Below are 13,760 nucleotides of genomic sequence, written 5' to 3' on the forward strand. Positions count from 1 at the left end.
TCATTTCGAGTATATATGGTTGGGTCTGCAGAGTTCTCTGGTTTCTCCTATAAACTGAGTGCCTAAAACTATTTGATGAGCATCCACATTAATCCAATTTAGACAAGAATGGCTAGATCTTAATGTTACCATTTTGAATGGATCACCAGTTATACCCAGAGGTGCACCGCTGTCTTGCTTATTGCCCAAACACGTTGTGTTGCTGAGTCAGTAGACTCCTTTTAAATCCCCTAGTATTTCACCTTGGACAGATATCATCTCAGAGTTGAGAGTCTGAAGTGGAGGACTCACCCTACTTCTGCGTATGTTGCTTAAGTATTTTCCAATGCCGAGACTCTATTATACTGATCTGGAAGTCCTGCCTGTCTACTGTATTAAGATTGAATCGTTCATCTTTCTTCAATGATAGGGCTTCCTTGGCATTGGGAATTTTATCTTAATAAGGGGTGGGGGTGCGTGGAGGAGGAAGGCATCAAACACCGTATTCTCAGGCATCATGTATGAAAGTATTTTATACAGTCCTCTGTAGTCATTCCTTATTTTCATACATTGAAATATCAGATCTTAAAGTTTTGTTCCTTTCGGTGGGTATAATGCCTTCTTTTTTTCTCATGCTTCTCATGTTGACCAACACTAAGTTGCCCCCATCCAACTGAGTTCCTGTTTACTCAAGATTTTGTAGGAAACTGTGAATTAAACTGGAAAGTGGAGAAAATGATTGGGTTAGTAACAAGAGCTTCTTTGGTTTTGCCTTGGTCATTTGACGATCTACTGTGACATAACAAACCCTGAAACTTAGTAGATGAAGATAACAGCTTATTACTACTTCTCCCAGGCCTGTGGGTTGGCTGGGCTCAGCTGGGTGGTTCTTGCTTGTCATCTCTCATGCATTTGTAGTTGGGCAGCTGAAGCAAGAGCCACTGGGGGTGTCCTCACGCACTTGTCTGGTGCCGGGCAGGGGTGGCTGGACTGGGCTTGATCAGGCATCTCTCCTTCAGGCAGCCTGTCTATGTGTCTACCGTGGGCTCTTCACAGCCCCTCAAATTAGTCATCCAAATTAGATTTCCCCCAAATTAGTCATCCAAAAGCCCCAGGCAGAATACTGGGACTGTGTTTCATGGTGGGGCATTTTGAAGACTAGCTACATGCTTGGCCAGTCCCATACAGTTAGAATATACTCGCGACCTTTAAAAATGGATCTCATTCCTTGTTTCCTAAATTGGAGGTCTAGAGGCAGTACAAGAAATGTACTAACGTTCATGATGGAATTAGTTTTCCATTCATTTATTATCCACAGTTTTGTCAAGGCAAGCACTTTGGTCAATGGCGTTGTCCCGTAGAGGCTGAAGTAGCCATCCCTGCCTGAAAGTCTGAAGCTATAGTCGGAATGAAAATGAGACAAGTGTCAAGAACATTGAGACTTGATGACCCATGAAACTGTTAGTATGTCCCTGCCACCCCAGACGTCAGGGCTCATGAATACTTGCTGAGTAGCTGTTTTCTCCTCAGATGGAAATGGCTTTGATTTTTATTTTATTTTATTTTTTTTAATTTTTTTTCAATGTTTATTTATTTTTGGGACAGAGAGAGACAGAGCATGAATGGGAGAGGGGCAGAGAGAGAGGGAGACACAGAATCGGAAACAGGCTCCAGGCTCTGAGCCATCAGCCCAGAGCCTGACGCGGGGCTCGAACTCACGGACCGCGAGATCGTGACCTGGCTGAAGTCGGACGCCCAACCGACTGCGCCACCCAGGCGCCCCTTGATTTTTATTTTAAAAATAATGCATTAGGAGAAAACTTAGAGAATACACGCAGGAAAATAAACATTATCCCCAATTCCTAGTGAATAGTTCATATCATCCTTATTTTTTAAAAGTTTATTTATTTACTTTGAGAGAGAGAGAGAGAGCATGCACGAGAGGGGGAGGGGCAGAGAAAGAGGGAGAGAGAGAGAATCCCAAGTAGGCTCCACACCATCAGCATAGAGCCTGACTTGGAGCTCGACCCCAAGATTCGTGAGATCATGACCTGAGCCTAAATCAAGAGCCAGGCACTTAACCTAACCAACTGGGCCACCCAAGTGCTCTTATTGTTAATAAGTTCTTTAAAGTATATTGTCCTATACTCTCTCTCTCTCTCTCTCTCTCTCTCTCTCTCTCTCTCTCACACACACACACACACACACACACCATCTTAATGGGATTATGCTATTATCATCTGTCTTGCTTTCCAGATTATACCACAGGCATCTTATGTTGATTAATGTAGATGGTATCACCATTTTTGATGGCTGCCTAATATTCCAATACATATATATGTATGTATTGTATATATACATATATATGTATGTGAACATATGTGTGTATACATATACATACATATATATATGTGTATATATATATATATATATGCATGTATATACACACATATATATTTAGCTGCGTCCCCATAGGTGGAAATTATGATTATTTACTTTTTGATTGCTTTGATAAATATTCTTATTCTTACATATTTATGCATGAGTCTTATTGTCTTGGAGAAGTTTTAAAAAGCTAAAGGGCCTTAAACATTTCCACCAGGGTTGAACATCAGCAATGGTTTCACTTACTTGTCTCAACACGGCTGTCTCCTTTTGTTACCGTGGCACCCACCCTTCCCCAGCTTCAGTCATAAGAGATCAGACTTCTCTGGCAATGACCCAAATTAGGAATTTTCAGTGTGGGGACCAGTCCACACAATGGTGCTTTGGTGATGTATTTCTTAAGTAAATTGGAGCATAAGGAGTGTCTTTCAGGAATAGCCACAGAGGAAAGAAAATTATCGGGAGGAAGCACTTGGAGGAAAAGTACAGAGCATACTTTTTAAAAATCTGCTTTTTAAAATTATTTTTTTATTTTAGAGAGACAGCATGTGATCAGAGGAAAGGGCCAGGGAGAGAGGGAAAGACAGAATCTTAAGCAGGCTCCACACTCAGCACAGAGCCCAACATCGGGCTCAATCCCATGACCCTGGGATCATGAGCTGAGCTGAAATCAAGAGTTGGACACTCAACCAGGGCCAACCAGGTGCCCTGGTGTCTGCCTTTAAGAAGCAAAAGATCGCTTTCTTTTCCCCTTGTAGTCTTGGTGCAATGATTATGCAATGCCTATAATGGACACTAGCAGAATTTCTGGTTAGTCTAGTGGGCACCCTAACCATTTATGACCATGTAAGTAACTCTGAATGAAGCTAGAGCTGCCATTCAGCATCCATCACTCAATAGGCATTAGCTCTGAAAGCCCTTTTCAGGGGTGATGTAGCTACACTGGTTTGGAGAAGCTCTGCTCTACCCTCGAGTTCGCCTTCTATGTCCCTGCTCCTCAATGCTATGGCATCGGTGCCACCGCCCAGGAGCTAGCTAGCAATGCGGAGAAGAGCCTGGAGGACAGCCCTGCTCCAGGGGACTCACCTTCACATTACAGTTGGAGAGATAGCCGTCTATCCATCTCATCTGATTTTGGAGTTTCCGTGGTCAGGCCGCAAATGTTGTAATTCTTTCGACATGGACGCCATGTTGAAACATGGACTCCAGACAAAAAAGATGCCTCTGGAAGTGATCATCAGCTTTAGAAATGGAAAGTCTACAGTGGATGGGGGATTATATGTGTTCAGGTATATGTAAATATATAGGTATTCTGATGATGGGTTCAATGCAGAATTACTGAAAACTAGTTTCATGAAGGGGAAAAATGACCCTCATGCTTGAACACCTTTACATCAGTTAGAGATAGAAGTGTTTTATACATTGTAAATGGAATGCTGCTTTGGGGATGCCAAACATTGTGTAGCCTTCCTAGAGAAGGAGCTTTAGTGGGTAGCAACTGTAAAGCTTAGAGAACGACCTAGTGCTTCCACTGTTTCCAAATTCCCCAACTTCCTGGTCTTATCTGGGCCATGATGCACCTCATCTTTGGTTTCCTTGCACTGCTGGTCTGCTGGTCCAGTCAGAAACTTCCTTGGCAAATGGTGGCTCTCTGTCCCTCGAGAAAGGGCAAGAGGCAGACTCAGAGCTTAATGCTACTTGCCTAAGAATGCTCAACTCAGCTAAGAGCAATCAGCTTTCCCCTGATCCGGAGTGACCCCATGGACCGCGAGGCAAAGAGCTGTTCTTAGACAAGAACTTGCTAAACCACTTGACCTTTTCAACAGCTGCAGAACTGTTTATCGAGAGCATGCCATGTCTCTTGGCTCCTCCAATTTGTCAGCCAGGAAAGTCAAGCCAGTGACATTGTGTGCTTTAGAAGACTTCTGAACAATTCACAGCTTCCACCATAAAGTGGCTAAATTGGTCTCACTAGTCAGATAGTGATCTTTGGATGGGCTGTGCACTCCGTGAGCTGGTTGGCTTTTGGGACTCGTTCACTGGAATCAAATGAGTCACAGCTGGAGATAAACATAAATGCTGATATGCCAAAGCCTCCAATTCCCTAAACTATAGCTCATAACGAAGAATAGATTGGGTGTGTTTCAAGCCACAAACCTAGGGCAAGTGGTAATGCCTGCCAAGAGCAAAGAACACGAATTCTGTTCATTTGTGTAAGCAATTTCTTGAGAAATTAAGGAGCCAGTGACTTTTACTTTAGCTTATCTGAAAATTGTGTGCAAAAATACCTATGATTCATGGCATCCTTTTGACAGGATAACGCGCGTTGAACTATGATTTGAGAATGCTAAGAAAATGGGTGAGGAAATATTTTTAAATAGCAGAAGTGAGCCAGAGATGGGGCTTGAGTGGGTACGGAAACAAGGAAGATGGCACCAGCCCAGGGCCACACAGGCTGTTTAAAGCCCTGGCTCGGCCACTTACTAGCTGTGTGACCCTGGACGTATGCCTTCCACTCTCTGTCCCTCAACTGATTCCTTCTTCAAATGGAGATAATAGGGGCGCCTGGGTGGCGCAGTCGGTTAGGCGTCCAACTTCAGCCAGGTCACGATCTCGCGGTCCGTGAGTTCGAGCCCCGCGTCAGGCTCTGGGCTGATGGCTCAGAGCCTGGAGCCTGTTTCCGATTCTGTGCCTCCCTCTCTCTCTGCCCCTCCCCTGTTCACGCTTTGTCTCTCTCTGTCCCAAAAATAAATAAACGTTGAAAAAAAAATTCAAATGGAGATAATAACAGGACGTACTTTAGAGAGTCACTGAGGATTCCATGGAATGTCACAGTAGAGCACTTAGCGCAGTGTCTGCTACATCACTATCAGTTGATGAAGTTTTCTTAATACGGTCCTCTGCTCAAATCCTTTTTCCACCAATAAGATTCAACAAAAGTGTATATAAAGGAAACATGAGCAGACAACTTCAAGTATGAAGGTGTTCTAGACTACTTACCCCAATCCATCACAATAAGACTCGGTCGGCTGTTGTTGACCGAATGCTCAGGACTATACATCAGAGCCAAATCTCCATGTCACAAACAAATGCCCGTATTTTTCAGTTTGTGTATCAGATTAAAAGCTTTGCTTACCTACTCATACAGTGATCAAAGCAACACGTTTTCCTTCTGCAAACCCTGCTTTATGAGGTTAAAACAGTGACATAACCACTTTTGAAATGGCAAATCCAATGTATACTGAAGGAAAATTTCAGGGTGTTTATTAAGATTGAAATAAGATGCATCAAAAAAGAGCAGCTCAGTACTTGCAGATTTCTTTCTTCCTTCCTTCCTTCCTTCCTTCCTTCCTTCCATCTTTCCTTCCTTCCTTCCTCTTTCTTTTTTTCTTTTTTTTTTTTACAAAGATTAGGCAACAGATAATAAAATGTTATAGACTGCTGGGATATAAATACTGAAAACATAAAAATAATTTTACGCAAAAATGTCTTTGTAATTTATCAAATACTTAAGAAAGTAATCTGTGTGGTTCGAGACCCTAAAAACATATATACTTTGTTATACTATTTAATTCTTAGAGAAAGTACCACGCATATGTCAGTGGAAAGCATGTGGTCTTTGAGGCTATTCAGATCTGGGTTTGAATCTCGGCTCATTCTAAGGCCCAGTTTCCTACCTCAAAAGGTGAAAATGATACGAATGGTATGGAGGGGTGGAGCAGACATTGTAAGGAAAAGAAATGAAGCATCTACCACGATGCCTGGTATACAGCCCTCGCTTTGCATATGGTGGCCTCAACTCACAGAACCATGGTGAACGATGATTCGGTTCCCACACGCATGCGTTTCGGTTGACACAGTACCAAGCCAGGTGGGGATTGTGTGCAGTAAGTGCTCAATACATGGCAGTCCTGTGTGATATTTATGTATTAAAATTATTGATAAGAGAGCTTGACACTTTGCTTAAAGGGATACACCTCTGAAATGCGAATGGTAATGCCGTGACATGTCATTCGATCCTTATGAAATGTCAAGAGGTGTGCACTCTGGGTTCTCCCATTTTACAGTTGGAGAAGTGACAGTGAGAGGAGGACCAAGGGGACAGGATGCCTGGTTGACCCAGGAGCCGGCCCCTGGCATTGGAGTCTCTTCAACCCTTCCTGTCCTTGGACTGTGCATTCTGTCTCGCTGATCCTGTGCCCGCAGTGGGAGACATTTTCAAGGACACAGCCTGAGACAAAGAAGACATGTGTGTCAGAACCTCCTAAAAAGTCTGCATATAAACCTCTAGGATTCTGGCAACAGGTTTGGAGATCTGCTCTTCTGGAGGCAACCGATTTAAGCCTCGGAAGTAAGTCTTTTTGCTTCTTGAAACTGCCACCTGTGGGGCGCCTGGGTGGCGCAGTCGGTTAAGCGTCTGACTTCAGCCAGGTCACGATCTCGCGGTCCGTGAGTTCGAGCCCCGCGTCAGGCTCTGGGCTGATGGCTTGGAGCCTGTTTCCGATTCTGTGTCTCCCTCTCTCTCTCTGTTCCTCCCCCGTTCATGCTCTGTCTCTCTCTGTCCCAAATATAAAAAAAATAAATAAATAAACGTTGGAAACTGCCACCTGCCCATCTGAAGTAGCCAGCCTCTGTCTTCCCGGCCAGTTTCAGATTTCCCCTGAGAAGCTCCTGAGGTTTTGAACCCCAAACAGAGATTCAGAAGTTCAGTAACTCACCTAAATTTCTGCTAGACCTTTCAGGTCTTTACAGAAGGGGCTGGGCCCTATTGAATATCTTTTAGATTTGCATTAAAACAAAGAAAATGCCTGGGTGGCTCAATCGGTTGAGCATCTGACTTCGGCTCAGGTCGTGATCTCACGGTTCGTGAGTTCGAGTCCCGTACTGGGTTCTGTGCTGACAGCTCAGAGCCTGGAGCCTGCTTCGGATTCTGTCTGTCTGTCTCTCTCTCTCTCACAACAATAAATAAATGTTAAAGAAAACATTAAAAAAAAAAAACCCAAGAAAACATTTTCTAACTTCCTTGACCCTGAGAACAATTTTTCTGTTTTCTCATCTGCCAAGGAAATAAATGTTGTAAGTGGGCCAATTTGAGGAGTTCCGGAGCCCAGGACCTTTGGTACCCTGTGTGGTCCAGGGAAGGCAGAGCAAAGAGCTGCACGTGGTATTCCAGAAGGCCCAGGCCTGGCCCAGCTAGTCCAGCTGCAAAGGGTGGAATGAGGGCAGGTGTTTTCCCAGTGGGTCTGGGGGAAGACCATCAGGACTTGAGCAGCTGGGCGGGCTTTAAGGTCGTGCTTTGTTTTCTACAGTGTGGGCACAATAGAGAGCTGGGTACTGGTGGGGCCTGAGGGGAGGGGAACAGAAAGACTGTTGAGTCCCTCTCTCAGAGACGGAGAACCGTAACAGGCAGCCCAGGTGAATTGAACTCGTCTATGTGCTCTGCATCTCATTTAGGGATTACAGTGAAGGAGATGGTGGGGCTGATGGGCAGGGAGAGGTCACTTAGTAACTCAGCTGTCATGGCGGCAGGGCGGCAACCCAGCTCCCCAGTGTGAAGATCTGCAGAGGTGTGCCAGGGGCAACAGAAGCTGCTCACGTGGTCGTTACGCTCTCACGGTTGGCAGGCTGGGACTGAGCCTTGAGGTGAAATGGATTGGTGGATCCAATGAAGCAAAGGAGGGGAATGAGAGGCCAGGAACCAGAACCCGCGATCTTGGGCTTGAAACAATGGCAGACGTGTCTATTTCCCAGCTGGAAGGGTTGGGTGATTCCACACCCACCACGTGCATGGTGCACACAAGGTGCTTGGGAGGAAGAGACCTCAGATAATCTGTTCTTCGCTTTCAGGAACCTCATGAGAAATGTCTTAGATGGGGACCATCGCCTTGCAAGGTGGCTTTGTGCTTTGGAACTTGGGGTTTGTTAGCAGGCAACCCCGTCCATGACATTTGGGTGGAATGTGAAAAACCAGGCCCGCTTCTTGTAACCAGTGGCTGTAGTTAGAGCATGCGAACTGCTTTGATTCCCCAATTCAAGGAAGAAGAAGAAATGAATTCTTTAAGAGCCATGGCAAAGACCAATTCTACCTCCATTCAGAAATGCCACTCGAAAAATAACCTTCTAGCTCCTTTAAACTGTTGCAGTGATGGCCGTGAAACGGCAACTTGTTTAAACATCAGATTGGAAAATCTGGGTGGGGGTGGGGCTCAGCCTCCTTAAACACACAATCCCATCCTGATGAACGAGGGAAAAGTCCTCCATGTCCTATATAGTCTGACATTTAGTGAATGAATGTCTCTGTGGTCAGGGTCAAGTTACGGAAAATGTAAAGTTAATATCTTTTGCATGTGTTAGGGAGCTCGGTCGGAGCCAAAGGAATACCACACAGTGACTAGGTGTGTGGGGGGGTGGCAGGCAAGGAGAGAGGTGGGAAGATGTGGTTGGGAAAAGGTTCGCTGAAACTCTCCTTTCCCCCTCTTGTTAATCTGTAAAACACTTTCTGGCATGCCCTTATGGAAACTCTGGAAGCAGACGGAAATATTTTAAGACGTATAGTACACACGGACCAGTAATCCCAATTTCCACTTTCCTTAGAAGAGTCAACACAGGGAAGCCCTGCGTCGTCCTTTGGGTGTGAGCAGGAATTTGAATGGGAAAGAATGTTTCATGGGATGGCTTCTAGGAGGCTTAGAAATAACTGATTTGCCAACAATGAATGCGCAAAAGCTTTGATTCAATTCTTTCCAATGCATTTCAACAGTCAGTGGTCAGCCTTTTATTTTTCCTTTTTTTTCTTTGTAATCTGGTAGTTGATAACCCTAACCTTTGGCAGTAATTCAGCAAATTCAGCAGCAAATTTCTACCCCCACTCCCCCAAAGAATTAGATCTTTTGAGGGAAGGAATTATCAAGCTTCTAGGAGATGGGACAGCCATCTCAGTGTATTGTCCTCAGGGAACGGCATCCGTTTCAAATTGTAAAACTATCTTTGGTAAGATTTCTTGACTTCAATAATTTCCTGAGGGTGTAGTGCAGTCTTACGAAAGGGAGTTTGGGGTGCCTGGGTGGCTCAGTCGGTTAAGCGTCCAACTTTGGCTCAGCTCATGATCTCATGGTTTGTGGGTTCGAGCCCCGCATCGGGCTCTGTGCTGACAGCTTAGAGCCTGGAGCCTGCTTCACATTCTGTGTCTCCCTCTCTCTCTCTGTTCCTCCCCCCGCCTATGCTCTGCCTCTCTGTCTCTCAAAAATAAGGAAACATTAAGGAAATTAAAAAAAAATTGAGTTTGTATTGGAACACCAGCAATATCACCAGCAATAATATCTAAACAATAAAATCCACACACAGTGTTTTCCTGGGCTGGCGAATAGAGTAGTATCACTGCCTTCACACCAAAAACTGCTGAATGAAATTCAAATATACCATCCAGTGAATCACCTTCCAGATACTCAGCTTTGTCCATGCCTAACACTACTTAACAGCAACTGAAATCTACTCTCTTCCTCAGGCTGGGTGGGCTTGTGTTTTTTCCAACATCAGGGGCCTCCTTGGTGCTGAATGGACAGCTCTGGATATGGCCAGATCAAGCCATCAGGAGGGATCTGGGACCCATGGATGGCTTCAGAGGGGCTGTGGACTTCACAAGATGAACTGCAAAATTGTGCATGTATGTAAGTACCCTTTTCATAGAGGATCCATAGCAGTAAAAGCACCCCCCCCCACAAAAGAAAACCCAAAACACCAAAAGAAATGCTATTTTCATAGAGTACAATATTTATTATGAATTTTAGTAATGTGCTTAACCTCACATCCAGACCAGATAACAAAATGACTTTAACTAATCAACACCCAAATATGTGTGTTAACTTTTCCATAAAGTGAAACAAGCTTTCTTTATGCACTATACATGGGGCTTATATTCAATATATACCTTAAAATATTCGTTCTGATTCAAAGGCAATTTATCCCCCAAATTAAAGAGTTTACTCACTTTCAGTGTAAGTGAAAATGTAATAAATTTCGACAAAAAAGAAATGAACCAAAGAGCCAAAAAATCATTTTCAAGGTTTGACCATTGATATTCCATAGCACACAACCGTAGGTCTTAAAATGTTTGTTTTTTAAAGTGTTTGGTGTTTCTGGGGGAAAACACACCCTATTTTTGTTAGGGTATATTCCAGGCACGGTGTGAATATCAGTAAGCATTAAAGTTTTAGAGAAGAGGCTGGTAAATATTCAAATGAACTAACCAGATTTTAAGCTAGTCAATAAAAAAAAATTTTCTCTTAAAATTTCCAGGTATATTTTGATCGGTTCACTTATTTTGTCAAGTTTCACTTTTCTACTCTTTCCTTTCCCAACAACCTCTCAGTATGGTTGTGTTCTGGACCAGTTCCACAGCACCGATGAGCAAACTATCTCAAATTGACTCATCGCTGCGCTCTCAATTTAAAATACTAAAATCGTTGGGGCGCCTGGGAGGCTCAGTCGGTTAGGCGTCTGACTTCGGCTCAGGTCATGATCTCACGGCTCTTGAGTTCAAGCCCGGCATCGGGCTCTATGCTGACAGCTCAGAGCCTGGAGCCCGCTTCCGATTCTGTGTCTCTCTCCCTTTCTCCACCCCTCCCCTGCTTGTGCTCCGTCTCTCTCTCCTTCAAAAATAAATAAAAATTTTTTAAACACTAAAATTGTTTAACATTTTTGTAAAGAGCAGATAAACAACATGATTAACTTTATAATTCCTCCTCCCGTACCTTGCAATATAACGTTCTATTTATGTTGATAATATGGTGAATGACCTGGCTCCAATACTAAACTCTGGAAAAAAGAAATAACTTGCTTGACATACTGGACGTTTCCATCAGGAGATTCCTTTCGAACGCCGTTGAGAAGTCCATTGTCACCGTATCTGTCCTAGCTTAGCTAAAATCAGTGGGTTAGTGCATATACATTTCTTTTTTTTTACATTGATGACAATGGTACACAGAATGCACACTTAGTCCTCTGAAGGGAGGAATTTTACTTGGAAAATTTTAACCCAGGTTATGGGGCTCTTCAAGAGGGAAATTTTAAGATGGCCACATGGGGGCAGCAAAATACGCCGGATTCCCCTTAAACGCTGGAGCCACAATTTTATATCTGCCCCACTGGTATGAAGAAAACAAATGAAAAGAAATAATTGAAGTACCTGGGATTTGAGCCATCTACAAGCACTGGCATTTCTAGGACAAATATAGTGAGACTAGGAGGGGGGGCACTAAGCTTCCTGGGATATATTCCTAACTGAATACCGGAGACATCAGCTTTCTAAGTATTTCTTACGATTTGCACACACAGAGAGCTAAAGCCTGGCACTTGTTCACTGTACTTTCCAGCAGATCTTAATCTTCCCCTATTAAGATTTTCCTGTATTTCAGGAGAGAATAACAATAGGGTAGAGTGTCTGTAGGATTTAATTTTTTTAAGCAGGGAAACAGACTCTCTTCAGAAGAAGTGGTAAGGACTTATGAATCACTTACTAATTATTAGGCTCTTCTCAGTAGAAAGACTTACAAAATGCAGTGGATTTTAGGATACCAGGAAAACCCGGAAACTGTTGGCCGAATTCCTGACTGTGCAGCTGTTAACCTGGGTCAGGTGTTGTAATCTCCAGGTGTAACTTTTACCTGTAACACAAGGAGAGGGGGAGAGAAGTCCTGTCAAAGATCCAGTAAGAGAATGTACGTCACCCACTTAACTGGGAGCCTGGCCTATGGTAAGAATTCGATCAAGTCTATAGTTTTAAAATTATTGTAAGGAATCAGTGGCACATGGCAAGGCTCAGTAATTCCTTCTTGATGAGTACTGATGATACGCCATCTCCCTTCACGTGAGTACTGTGAGAGCTGGGTTTTATGTTCTCCCATTTTTATTGTTGAGAAAGTTGAGATTTGACGATGTTAATCCCTTGGTTAACATCATGGATTAAGTGGGAGAGCTGGGATTTCAACCCAGGTCCTGATTCCAAGCCCCGTGTACTTTCTGCTGCACTCGGGTAGGGAGACCACCTTATTCTCCCCCCTGCTTTTGGTAACTCCTACGTTACCTGAAGTTACCTGGCAGTTCTTGAAATGACTCAGTGGGTTTGTTTGTTTGTTTGTTTATTTATTATTTATTTATTTAGAGACAGAGACTGCACAGGGGAGGGGCAGAGAGGGAGGGAGAAAGAGAGAATCCCAAGCAGGACAGAATCGTACCGTTTTAACCCATGCATTCAACAGGCTAACAGAAGGGGTGGAGAGGAGAGAGGTTGTTTTGCAACCACAAAGGAAGGACATGCTGTTCACATGCCTCAAACCCGGAACAGGCTTCACCAGGGTTGAGTCTAGGGCAACACAGCTTAAACGCACAATCACATGCATTTGTGTGTCTCCCACTTCATCCAGTGCGATCCCTGTCTACAGGAACAAGTGTTTGTCGGGATGAGTGACATTGTCTATAGTAAAAAGATATGAGGTTGTCTGGGACCAGATGTTCCTGAGTCTTTAAGTCTTTGTAAGGACAAATAACGTAATTTCACAGAATATGTTCCACCTGGTCTTCCTCAATATGGTGTAATGTAGTCCTCTCTTCTCATTATAGGAGGCAAGACCCCCTTTAAAAAAAAACAAAACGTGTAAAGTTTATTTATTTATTTTGAGAGAGAGAGAGACAGAGACAGAGACTGTGCAGGGGAGGGGCAGATTGAGAGGGAGAAAGAGAGAATCCCGAGCAGGCTCCACACTGGCAGCACAGAGCCCAACACCGGGCTTGAACCCACGAACCGTGAGATCATGACCTGAGCCCAAACCAAGGGTCCGAGGCTTAACCCAGCGAGCCACCCAGGCGCCCTCCCACGCTTACAATTTTTAATTGACGAGGCCACCCCCACAGGCTTACAGGCACGTTGTGTGTGACTTATCATACATTTGAGAACCACACTGAGTGAACATTTTAAATGAAAAATACAAACAAAACAAACCAAAACGTCTTCCGGTAAAGCAGCTTGAAAATCCAGAAATTCTTTGTAGTTTTCAACCAGAGGATTCTCCATGAGAAGGATGAACAGCACAAAACTGGAAACAAGAAGGCCACCAACCTCACTGCGCTCTTACCCCCGAGACCATTACGGAGACGCGACGGGACATTTCCTTCTGTACCTAGTTATTTTCAAAAAGTATTTGACAACCACTCTGGTGTGCCCCCCGGGGAACAAAAGCTGGTCTCAACACCCTAACTTCAGGCAATAATACAGGCGTGTGTTGCAGAGGACGTGACCTCGGGGTGACCCGGGAGCTGGCCCTGGGGCAGGCTCTTCACCCCTCCCCCTCCTTGAAATGCACCACGTACGTGCCGCCCCCGCGCCACGTGGGAGCCATTCT

This window comes from Prionailurus viverrinus, chromosome E1 (assembly GCF_022837055.1).
Source record: "Prionailurus viverrinus isolate Anna chromosome E1, UM_Priviv_1.0, whole genome shotgun sequence".
Lineage (NCBI taxonomy): Eukaryota > Metazoa > Chordata > Mammalia > Carnivora > Felidae > Prionailurus > Prionailurus viverrinus.